Source organism: Ochlerotatus camptorhynchus, unplaced genomic scaffold, assembly GCF_037179485.1.
Source record: "Ochlerotatus camptorhynchus isolate MF236.1 unplaced genomic scaffold, CSIRO-AGI_Acam_v1.1 ptg000070l, whole genome shotgun sequence".
In the NCBI taxonomy this organism is placed as follows: Eukaryota; Metazoa; Arthropoda; class Insecta; order Diptera; family Culicidae; genus Ochlerotatus; species Ochlerotatus camptorhynchus.
In genome coordinates, this window is record NW_027040560.1 from 7,017,031 (window position 1) to 7,027,500 (window position 10,470).

At 39.1% G+C, this 10,470-nt stretch overlaps 1 protein-coding gene across 4 annotated transcripts in view; it reads right to left on the reverse strand.

The window, feature by feature from the left end:
- LOC135697404 (uncharacterized) overlaps positions 1-10,470 on the reverse strand; it is a 159,188-nt gene that overhangs the window by 122,775 nt on the left and 25,943 nt on the right. For 2 of the 4 annotated variants that reach the window (XM_065217037.1, XM_065217036.1), the window contains exon 1: positions 6,769-7,457. The exons of the other annotated variants lie outside the window; for them this stretch is intronic. The gene's annotated coding sequence lies outside the window, so the exon portion shown is untranslated. Of the gene's footprint in view, positions 1-6,768; positions 7,458-10,470 lie in introns of those variants that run through there. 4 annotated transcript variants of the gene reach the window in all.

The window sequence follows — 10,470 nt, forward strand, 5'->3', positions numbered from 1 at the left end:
CTCCATGAATTCGAGGGACATATTCTCCATTACTATATTAATCACTACCTAACGTAACATTTGAAGGGCCTATCATCTTGCATAAACAAAACTTGTATCGCCCTTTTCGCGCTAACCGAAGTAGGAGGAATTGCAAAACTTAACTAATTCAAGCTGAATATTGCATTAGGTCCTAAGTAATACTGGTCTATTCTCTTCGTCGACTTTCTATTTCGTTAATAACTTGAGCAAATAACCATTTCTTATTATGTTTGTCGTATTATATGCTAGATGAAAGCTTCCGAAAACTTTTTTTGATTCAAAACAGTGTCAAAATCTAGAGAAAATTCATAGTCCCCTGGGTAGCAAACTTGAATTAATTAACTCTTTATTCGTCAGAACAACGCTATCAGAATGAACCAGGGGAAGCTCATAAGTTTTGACAGGTGCACCGACGCAACTATCGGTAATTGAGAGATTCAGAACTGACAAGAAAGTGAGAGCGGGCTTTTGAGCTCTCTTTCTCCATAACTCTCTTTATCAACAATCAGATATCCAAGTGCACAGCGAGAAATGCACACTTTGGGCACCCATACATCGCAAAGTTCTTCTTATTTACTCTCACACATTCAAACCGCCATGTATTGTGGAAAATGTGTGGTATGTTTCAAAAGGTGATAGAAGATCTGCTTGGCTTACATCAGGCATTTGACCATTCACAAAGTTGTCACCCGCCACCCAAAAAAGCTCGCTTTTAGGTGCACTATTTAACGAGTTTTGTCATGGTAGTGTTATCGACATGCTTAGAAATCAATGCATTAGGGATTAGGCAGACCATCCGAACTGAATTTAATCTATTTTGAAGCAAACCATGGTCGAAGATTTAATTGAACCACACTATAAAATAGTGTATTCATGGTCGCTTGTGGTCTGGAGTAAAGAAGTACAGCTATAATGTGACCATAAAATCTAAACGCATTTGTTTTAATTATTTACACCTGTGTCGTGCACAGGTTGCACATGTGGACGCGACGCCACTGCTCCAAACTACTGTGACACTTGTGATAGGTCGTACACACTCAGATTTTTTTACAGGAGTCAGTATTTTTTACTGGGTTTTTTTAATTACTGAAAACTCGGTTAAAATTCAAATGAACGTTATTCGTAAAGATTCGATAAAATCGACAAATTTTATTTTTCATCATTAAATGGGGTTAACAGAAGAAAGTCTGTAAATTTTCGTGAAACATTTTCGCATCTTTGAATTTTTCACAGATTTTTTAAATTTTACCGAACAGTTCCGCAATTCAAAAACTCGGTAAAAATTACTGACTGGATAAGTGTGTAGAGTTCACTGCATGTCTCGTAAGTAAGTGTCCAACTAGCAATCCTTCTCATCCCAGTAGTTTTTTTTAAATTCTTTATTTTAGAGATTTTTAGCCGAAGGCTAGTTCATCTCTACACATCCCCAGTAGTTGCAAGGACGCGTGGCCAGGGAGAGTTCTCATATTCAGACAGATAAAGCCACTTCTATCTAAGAGACCGAGATCAATCTCACTTCGCGGTCAATACGGTAACGGACGGAGGTGGCAATACTTTCAAACAATGGTCTAGGACTTGTACCACCTACGAATTTGTGAAAATTGCCCATTATTATTATTATTGCAAATCTTAGAGCCTTCGGTAGAGAATTATGGAGTAAATTGTAAGGGAAATGTGAAGATGATTCTAAGGAAATCCTGTGCAGACATCCAAGGGTATCAAGATGATACAAACATAGATTTTTTTTTTCGAGATCACAAATAGAAGAAAAATTAAGATATAAGATTTACAGGGCTGTTACAACTTTCAGTCGCGAAAATCGCGGAAACATTAAATGATGTCGTGAAAATCGCGAAGGGACTGACGTGCTATCACAAAAAATGATGAATTCATTGTAATCTTTCCGTCCCGGATTATTTTGCTGTCATCAATTGTGTTGTTCATTTGGCTCTCATTTTTTTACCGGTTCAAACCAAACACCCTGCAAATAATCGAGAAATGATCTCATACGTCACACCGGATTTAAACGGAAATTCTCTAAGGGCTGTCCAATGTGACACATTTTCCTTTTATTCCAATATGAACATAGCATTTTTCGTTGTCAAATCATAAACGAATCGTATATATGCGAGTAATTGCCATGTATACCGGATATTCTAGGTTCTCCAAATCGTCCTTAAGTTCAGTTGATTTGTTCTACTATATCAACCAAGACTGCAATAATGTATGTAGTATCGAAATATGATTCAAAGTGTCTATGTGGATCGTGCCCGACCTATTGCTATCAGATTATTTTTCTACTAGACCACCCAAGACTAATCCAATATATTTAGTATCGAAATATGCCCAAACAAATCTGCAGTGTCTATGTGGATCCGTGTATGCCAAATGTTCTAGGATTTCCAAATCGATATTTTGATACTACAGATATTATCCTAGTCTTTGTTGATTTAGTAAAACAAATCATCTGAACTGCAGGACGATTTGGAGAATTTAGATCATCTGGCATACGTGGAAATAATTAAACATTATCCAGATAGACACTATGATTCTGTTTGGACATATTTCGATACTACATACTTTAACCCAGTCATGGTTGATCTAGTAGAATAAACCATCTGAACTCCAGAACGATTTGGAGAACTTAAAACATCTGGTATACATGACAATAGTTCATGCATGATCCACATAGACACTGTGCATCTGTTTGGAAATATTTCGATACTAAAGACATAGTCCCAATCTCGGTTGATCTAGTAGATCAAATTATCTGAACTCCAGGACGATTTGAAGAACCTTGAACATCTGGATTACTCGGAAATAGATCATGCACATAGACACTTTGATTCTGATTGGATAGTTTTCGATACTACAGACATTATTGCAGTCTTGGTTGATCTAGTAGAACAAATCAACTGATGTCCTGGACGATTTGGAAAATCTTTAATTTCCGGTATACATAGTCATAAGTCGTGCATGATCCACAAAGTCACATGTATACGATTCGGTTATGATTTGACAACGAAAAGTGCTAGGTTCATATTACAAATAAAAAAATATATAATGCAAATGTCTCACCATTGGACAGAACCCAAGTAATGTGTAAATACACAACCACGACGAGACCAACAAGTGTGACTTATAAAACTCTGGTAATTTCTCAATTATGTGCAATGTGTTTGGTTTGAATCGGTAAAAAATTGAGAACACTAGGGCCATATTATCTACAACATTTAGGACAGCAAAATACGTCTGAGACGCAAAGGTTAATTTTCAAGAAAATTTGCATGTCAAATGAAAATGCATTAATTTTCTTAAAATAATGTTTCATCAAACGTAGGCCGGTATTAATCAATAGAATCTCATAATGTAAGGGTGTTTTATTATGTTCACTAATTACTCAGCATTTATACTATACATAAATAACTGAAGATGATACAATGATATTTAAAAAAATCAAGTGTTACAAATTATACTTCTTTAGCTCAATCGGTAAAGGTACAGCTACAAAGCAAGTCTATGCTGGAGGCGACTGAGTTCGATTCCCGTCCGGTCTATTAATTTTTCGGGTTGGAAAATGTCTCTACTTCCTTGGGCATAGGATGGTACAGGCATAGAAAGCTCTCAATTAAATTGTTAAAATACTTCAAAGAACACTAAGTTGAGAGGTAGGCAAAATCTAATATGCTATAAGCAATAAGCTTGAAATGCCATGTAGTAGTAAACAAATGCTATTTTTAGGCAATGAAAACAGTTTTTTTTTGTCGCGGATTAGTATTTGAAGTCGCGGATTTCTTTTGAGAAATCGCGGATTTCGCGGATAAAATTTAGAAAATCTTGTAACAGCCCTGTATTTGACTTCAATGTTTCCCGTTTTAGAAATCAGTGCAATTTCAAGAGTATTTTATGTTGATTTGTCTAGAATAAGTATACTGATCCACCTGCCACCTCCATCCGATACCGTATCGGCCTCTTAGATGGAAGTAGCATTATCTGTCTGAGAACTGTCCTGGCCACGTCCTTGCAACTACTGGGGATGACAAGGATTGTTAGTTGGACACTTACTTAAGAGACATGCAGCGAACTCTACGACCTCAGTGTCACGGTAGTTTGGAGGTTTGTTGAAAGTTCAAAAAATGGTTTAGGACTTGTACCACCTACGAATTTGTGCAAATTGGTGTACCTTATAGAAGTCTTCTAGGGTTATCTGTGGGTAATTTGAATTTGCCGCTTTCTTAAACTCTCCAGTGGGTTCCAAATTCTTAGAACTATAATTAAATTGAATTTCTCTTATCTGTCATATATTGTACGAAACATAACAAAATAAAGCTGAAAATGTTAGGCAAGACACGATTCATTTTTGGGATTTTTAGAAAAAGAAAAGTCCACGTCATGATGCTTCTGTCCACATAGTATAAGGATGGCCCCATACGTCTTTATGCTTCACGTTCGTATACCCAACATTCGTGTGCCTATTTTATGTATGTCTAATACGGTATAACCGTTGGAGTTAAGTTAAACATCAGAAGCGCAGGTAACTTGATGAAGAGTGCAGAAAATCAACATGTTGACAAAATGCTGCGGCATGATCTAAAAATAACTGGGCGTTTCATGACATTCAATGCGCATTCAGCGCTAAATCGGTAAATATGACTGCGTACCTGCTTTGCAGGTAAAGATAAATTAAAATAAAGTGGACGTGTCGTAGATTTATGCAACCATCCTAAATTAAATTAAACTTACGAAGCCACTCTTGCCCGGGAAGTTAGTGCACTGCAGTGGTGTTTCACGAGACAACACACGAGCTATACGCAAAACACTAAATCGCTTCAGCGCACCTGAAAATACAGACATAGCTATCTTGCGTTTATCACTCGTTTCCCTTCTTATCTTCATTTGGCTAGTGTCAACAAAAAAGCAATGTGACAAATCGTCACTTTTTATCTTGTCGCTTCCAAAAACCTAATACGATTTGCAAACAAAAGTGCTCACGCCAACAACGGTATTGTTTGTCTTTCGTAAAGTTTCCCAAAATGTGTCGGAGCGTTGGAGTGTGCCGAATTGTTGTACGCCGACATTCCCCAGCTTTGCTTGCTTGTTCTGCGGTTCTGTATGACCTTTTACTAAGCAGCTTGTACATCAAAAGCTGGAAAACATATTTTTCTCCGAACCTTCATTATCGAAAATGCCAATTGTGTGGTACTTTGATGTAGCAACCTCACCCGAAGCGCTATAGATTCCGTAAATGTAGTTTGAATAGCTACATGGAATCTTCTCTGAAGAATTAAGCAATTCAATTAGGATTATATGCCACTTAATTTCTGCTGTTTTTCCACGGATGATACCCACACCTGCAAGGTAATCGCCAGCTGGAGTAGATAATGGAAAAACTCATTCCTACAAATTGATTAAATTAGCATATTCCTTTCCAAATGTACCTCCCCTGCACGTGCAAGCATTGGCGGTAAAAATCTGGTTTTTCGCATTCTCTCACTTTGTGTGTGTGTGTGTGGTGTGTTTTCACCTAAATTATCATAATTCAAACAAACGCAATTACTCTCATCGCCTGTTTGTCGTTTTTTTTTGCCGTCATCTTCGGCGGCCTTCTTTCATATCTGTTGCAAACTGCCTCCCCCTCACTAAAGAGCACGGTAAAAGCCGTTTGTGGCCTAACCAAACACAGTGCGCTCTCTGTGATCAATCTGGGGTGCTGGGTTGCGAGACGAAACCGGGCAAGATTATAATAAAGCGAAGGCAAATCTAGTAAATAGGGAAATTTATCTGCATTTGCCGCCCAGACTTAGAAGCTTCGATTTTTGCGCGGTAGCAGCGACGCGGTGCCTCTATCGCCTCAAAGTCATGCAAGATTTGATTTAAAAGTCGACTTTTCCACCTCGTTCTCACATCGCGCACGGGTTCGTAACCAACAACCCGTCAAGTGAAGCTATCAGTCAGTTTGTCGGTTGGCATTAACATCAACATCATCATCGCCATCATCATGAAGAGTAATAATAACAGCACCAACGACCAACGTGCAGTAGCAGCAGCAATAGCTGACACCTGAGCGCATTTAATATCAAAAAAGTTTTTCTTTCTTTTCTTCCCGCACTTGAATCACCGCAGAGCTGCTTTGAAATTCCTTCCATTTGAACCGAAGACTCACTTGGGGGTTCTGTATAATGTTTTTTTTTTTCTTTCTCTGGAGCAACAGCCGCAGCAGAGTTCTCCGTTCATGGAACTCTTGGACGGTGCCCTGTGTACCGAGTATATAATGTTTGATGAGTAATGTGTTCCAGCACGTTTTCATCTCTTAACTCTTTGCCATGAGTTTCTTCCTGTTGCTTGGCTGCTGCTGCTGATGGAATGGAAGATATTAGCACAGGCTTTTGGGCTCTCTTCTCTAAGCAGCCTATCGTTACCGGGGTCTACCATTTCCGAGGCTTATCCGTATCGTTGTGACACATCGGAATAGGATTTCGAGTATCTACACCACATATCACTCTTAACGCAACATGATCCCAAGACCAGAGCTCAGTTCCTCGTCATCAGGAGTCGGTTCTGTGTCTCTGCCTGCCTTCCTTCCTTCCTTCTATGTACATTAAAGTTAAATTAACCACACAGAGCTTTATGCTTACTTTCCTTATTTACACACGCACACCAGGCCCCCCTCTAAATCCACACTCACATATATTCTCGTACAGAAATAGAATGCAGGACATGTTTTATTCAAATTGAGCATATTTTCACCTCTTTGTTTGCACTGCATTTGTACAGGTGTGCACCTAAAAACCAGAAAATGTACACTGTCTGCTTGCTTTGCTCGAACTCCTCGACGTGTTGCGTTGTCGTCGTCGTCGTTGTCGTTGTTACCAAGAAGAAAAGCTGGAAATCGTGCTGGCCACAGCAAAAATTCTGCACCGATTGCAAATACACTGTGAATCTTCCCTGTACTGCACTTGCCTGCCGTGGCACCGAACTAGTCTTCGCTTGTCCGTTGTTTTTCTGCCCTTATTTGTCAATCCGGTCTCTGTTGTACAAATTTTACTATCTGTTGCACATTCGTGGTAAAAATTCTTCCTTTGCACTACGTATACTGGTAGCTTATTGAGATCAAGCCGCAGAACGAAGCAAAACACTCACACAAATTTTTGGACACCAAAAAATAGCTCGGCTTTTGCACAACGGATGGTGAAAGGGACTATAACAACAGAGACACTACACTAAAAACGGCCTCCGAGCGAGAACTTTTCTGCATCCCTACCACACTAATGAAGCGGTTCAGCTCAACTGTTGCTTACGTTCTACTACGACCGAGACTACGCGCGGCGACCTTTCCGGCGAGAGCCGTATTGTGGAACACATTGCTCACTCGCACAAACACACACCCACACATCGATTCGCTTGAACCAGCCACAGCTAGTCATCCATGCGAACCATCCAACGATATGATACGGTCTGGCCTCCTTAAACGGTGTTGGATGGATGATATTGGTTACTAGCAATAGCTGCTGGATCTACACCCGTGGTATTAGCAGTTCTCATGGTGCTGAAGTTTTTCCCCAGCTCGCGCCTCTCTCTCTCGTTCTCTCTCTCTCTCTCTTGGTGTTCTACACACAGATGTTGTTGATATCTTTTGTCTGTGTGGTCTCAAAAATAAAACAGGTAGAGGAAGGCAGCAACACCAGAACGAACCCCCATCCATCCGATAACATACGCTCTTGACGGGTGCGAAGGCCCTAAAGTAGCCTCTGCAAGTAAGCTGTTGGTTGTGGAGCTTGGCGGCTTGGCTGGTGTGCGAGAGCCAGAGAGAACGACCTGTCGCGCGCCTATTTACGACGGACTCCAAAATATACCACAACCGTAGGTCGTCGTAGGCTTGTGTCTGTGAGGTCGAAATTGCATGCTGTTTGGTTTTTGGCTCACTGGATCGTCAGATGAGGCAGGATGAGGAGGAGGCGGACGATGATAGCAACAGCCAGTCAGACCTATGTGTTTGAATTGAAGCCTGTTGCTAATTTTATTTTTACTCACATCCTAACGCTACTTTTTTGCTTGATTCGCGACCCGAGTAAAATGTATGTGCTGTTCTGGTGTAGGTACCCATGGTTTATTCTTGGTAGGTCGGAGAAACATACTTTGTAAGCCCTTGTCAGTGGTCTCTCTTATAGCGAATTCGTTCCAACCCAGTGCGAATCTCAACATGAGTGAGGTAAGTTTTAAAAACAAACGATCAAACTAACGTTTGTCAGAAAATAAGCAGTCCTAATCTTGATCTTCAGGTCATCCAGGTTGGAACTGAATAGTAAACAAATTCGCTATTAGTCCAGTCGGTGAAGGTACGACTACAAAGCAACACCATACGTCTTGGCGTTATCTTGAATTCAGCGCTGACGTTCCGATGAACTACAACGATATTCACCTATATTCTTGTTTTGGTTCAAACCGTTCGAACCATACAAAAAACCTATTTATGCAACAAGTTGCAAAAATAAGATATTTTCAGCACGTGTCGTAGTTTGTCCAATGAGGCTTGCCGAGTTGAATAAATACGATGATTGCTGAAAAAAATCAAATTTTCCAAAGATTGAACTACGCGAACAGGCGCGGATTTTAAACTTTAAATGATGTCGTGAAAATCACGAAGGGACTGATGTGCTATCATGAACATTGCGGAATTAATTTTAATGACGCGAATTGTTCATGATAATTTTAAGGAACTATTATCACGACTTACGATGTGCAGGGCAGTTATGTCAGCTGGATTCTTCATAAATCATCCAGTTTTATCCAGCTTTCCATTATTAATAGCAAGATATTTTGAAGTATGATTACCAGTACAGAATAATTAAGATGCTTACAGTATATTTAAACTTTTATATTGGAATTGAAATCCGTAAATGCAGTATGTAATTAATCATGTTTTGTTGTTTTTGATATCATCCATATACAGAGGGCCAGTCACTTTCGAATGTATGCACACTATCTTTAGATTACTGGAGTCAGTAAAATATTACTGGGTTTTTGAATTGCGGATCGCCCAGTAATCATCACAGAAATAATTTGCATTACCGAACTGTCCGTAAAGTTAATCTATCAAAAATAACTGTTCATTCAGTAATTGGTTCGAGTTGCGTATACTGGAAAACCCAGTATTTTGTTTTGTTTATTTTGCTGCAATTTAACTGACAAGACAGTTATTTGGTTCATTATTGTACCGTACTACCAAGTTATATTAAAAGTAGTGAATGTGCAGTCATAAAAGCACGAGTGCTGGTGCAATCCACCGTTTATAATATGCCAATTAATATGACGACTTAATCCCTTGACCACAGACAAACAGACGTAACACTTAATTGTATATCTTCGTTCACGCATTTAACAGTTGATTTGAATATTATCAGTTCCGCGAACTACTCGCCGCAGCGCTGGCATCGGATCACTTTGACGTTCCTATACATTCTATAGAACTTGTATGCAATATTGTTTGCGAGTTAGCGAGCAAGCTTGTTTTCCGCGAGAAGCCAGAGAGATGTCGTTACTGAGGTCATATGTTTTGAGGTACTATGTTTTCAAGAAAAACTTTTTCAAAGAGTTACGTCTGTTTTTCTGTGCCTTGACTTACCCGGAACATCGACAGTGAAAGCAAACAATGCAAACATCCATTTTGTTAATCAAAATGTGTTGGAGATCAAGGAACTGCAAAAAGAGTAAATAATAATAGTTGGTACTAACGAAATAGTTCTTCAATTTCGCCGTCGAGCTTTCTCAGTTCCGTCATGATATAATTCATGATATAATTCAAATTTTAACAAAACTGCGCGATTAAACACTTGCTCCCGGATTTAACTGAAGCTACAATGGCGGCGGGAATAAAATTGACAGGTTAGTGTTTTACAATTCGTGGTCGGTAAAACAGGGTGGCTATTTTGCTGACCAGTCTGTAAAAAAATAAAGACTACTTTGTGCACAGTTACTATTTTTACTGACTTTTCGTGAAGTCACGAAAATTTTGAAATTAACGACTTTCTCAGTAAATAAATATTCTGTGTACAGTATTTTGCATCACACGATACCGAAGTTCAGTTTGTGTTTTACAGAACGTCGGTTATTCACCTGATTTAAACTGAATTTTCAGTAAATCTTTCGTTTTACGGTGTAAGCCCAGTACAAAAAAATACCGAACAACTAAATGCTGGATTAGTGTGTGGGAATTGTAGGAAACCATTTGGAAATGCATGAAAATTTTCAGTTTTTATTCATTATCGTCTTTATGGGCAGTTTTAGATTCACAAAAATTGCACGAGTACATTACTTTGGTGATAAGGTAAACACTCGTTTATTTGTTTCTTTCTGTGAAAGCATGTTTAGTCACAAATCGTGGATTTTCTGATATTCTCCATACTGCAAAAAAGATTATCCTACCACTGAAGGGGCGACATCTCTCGGATC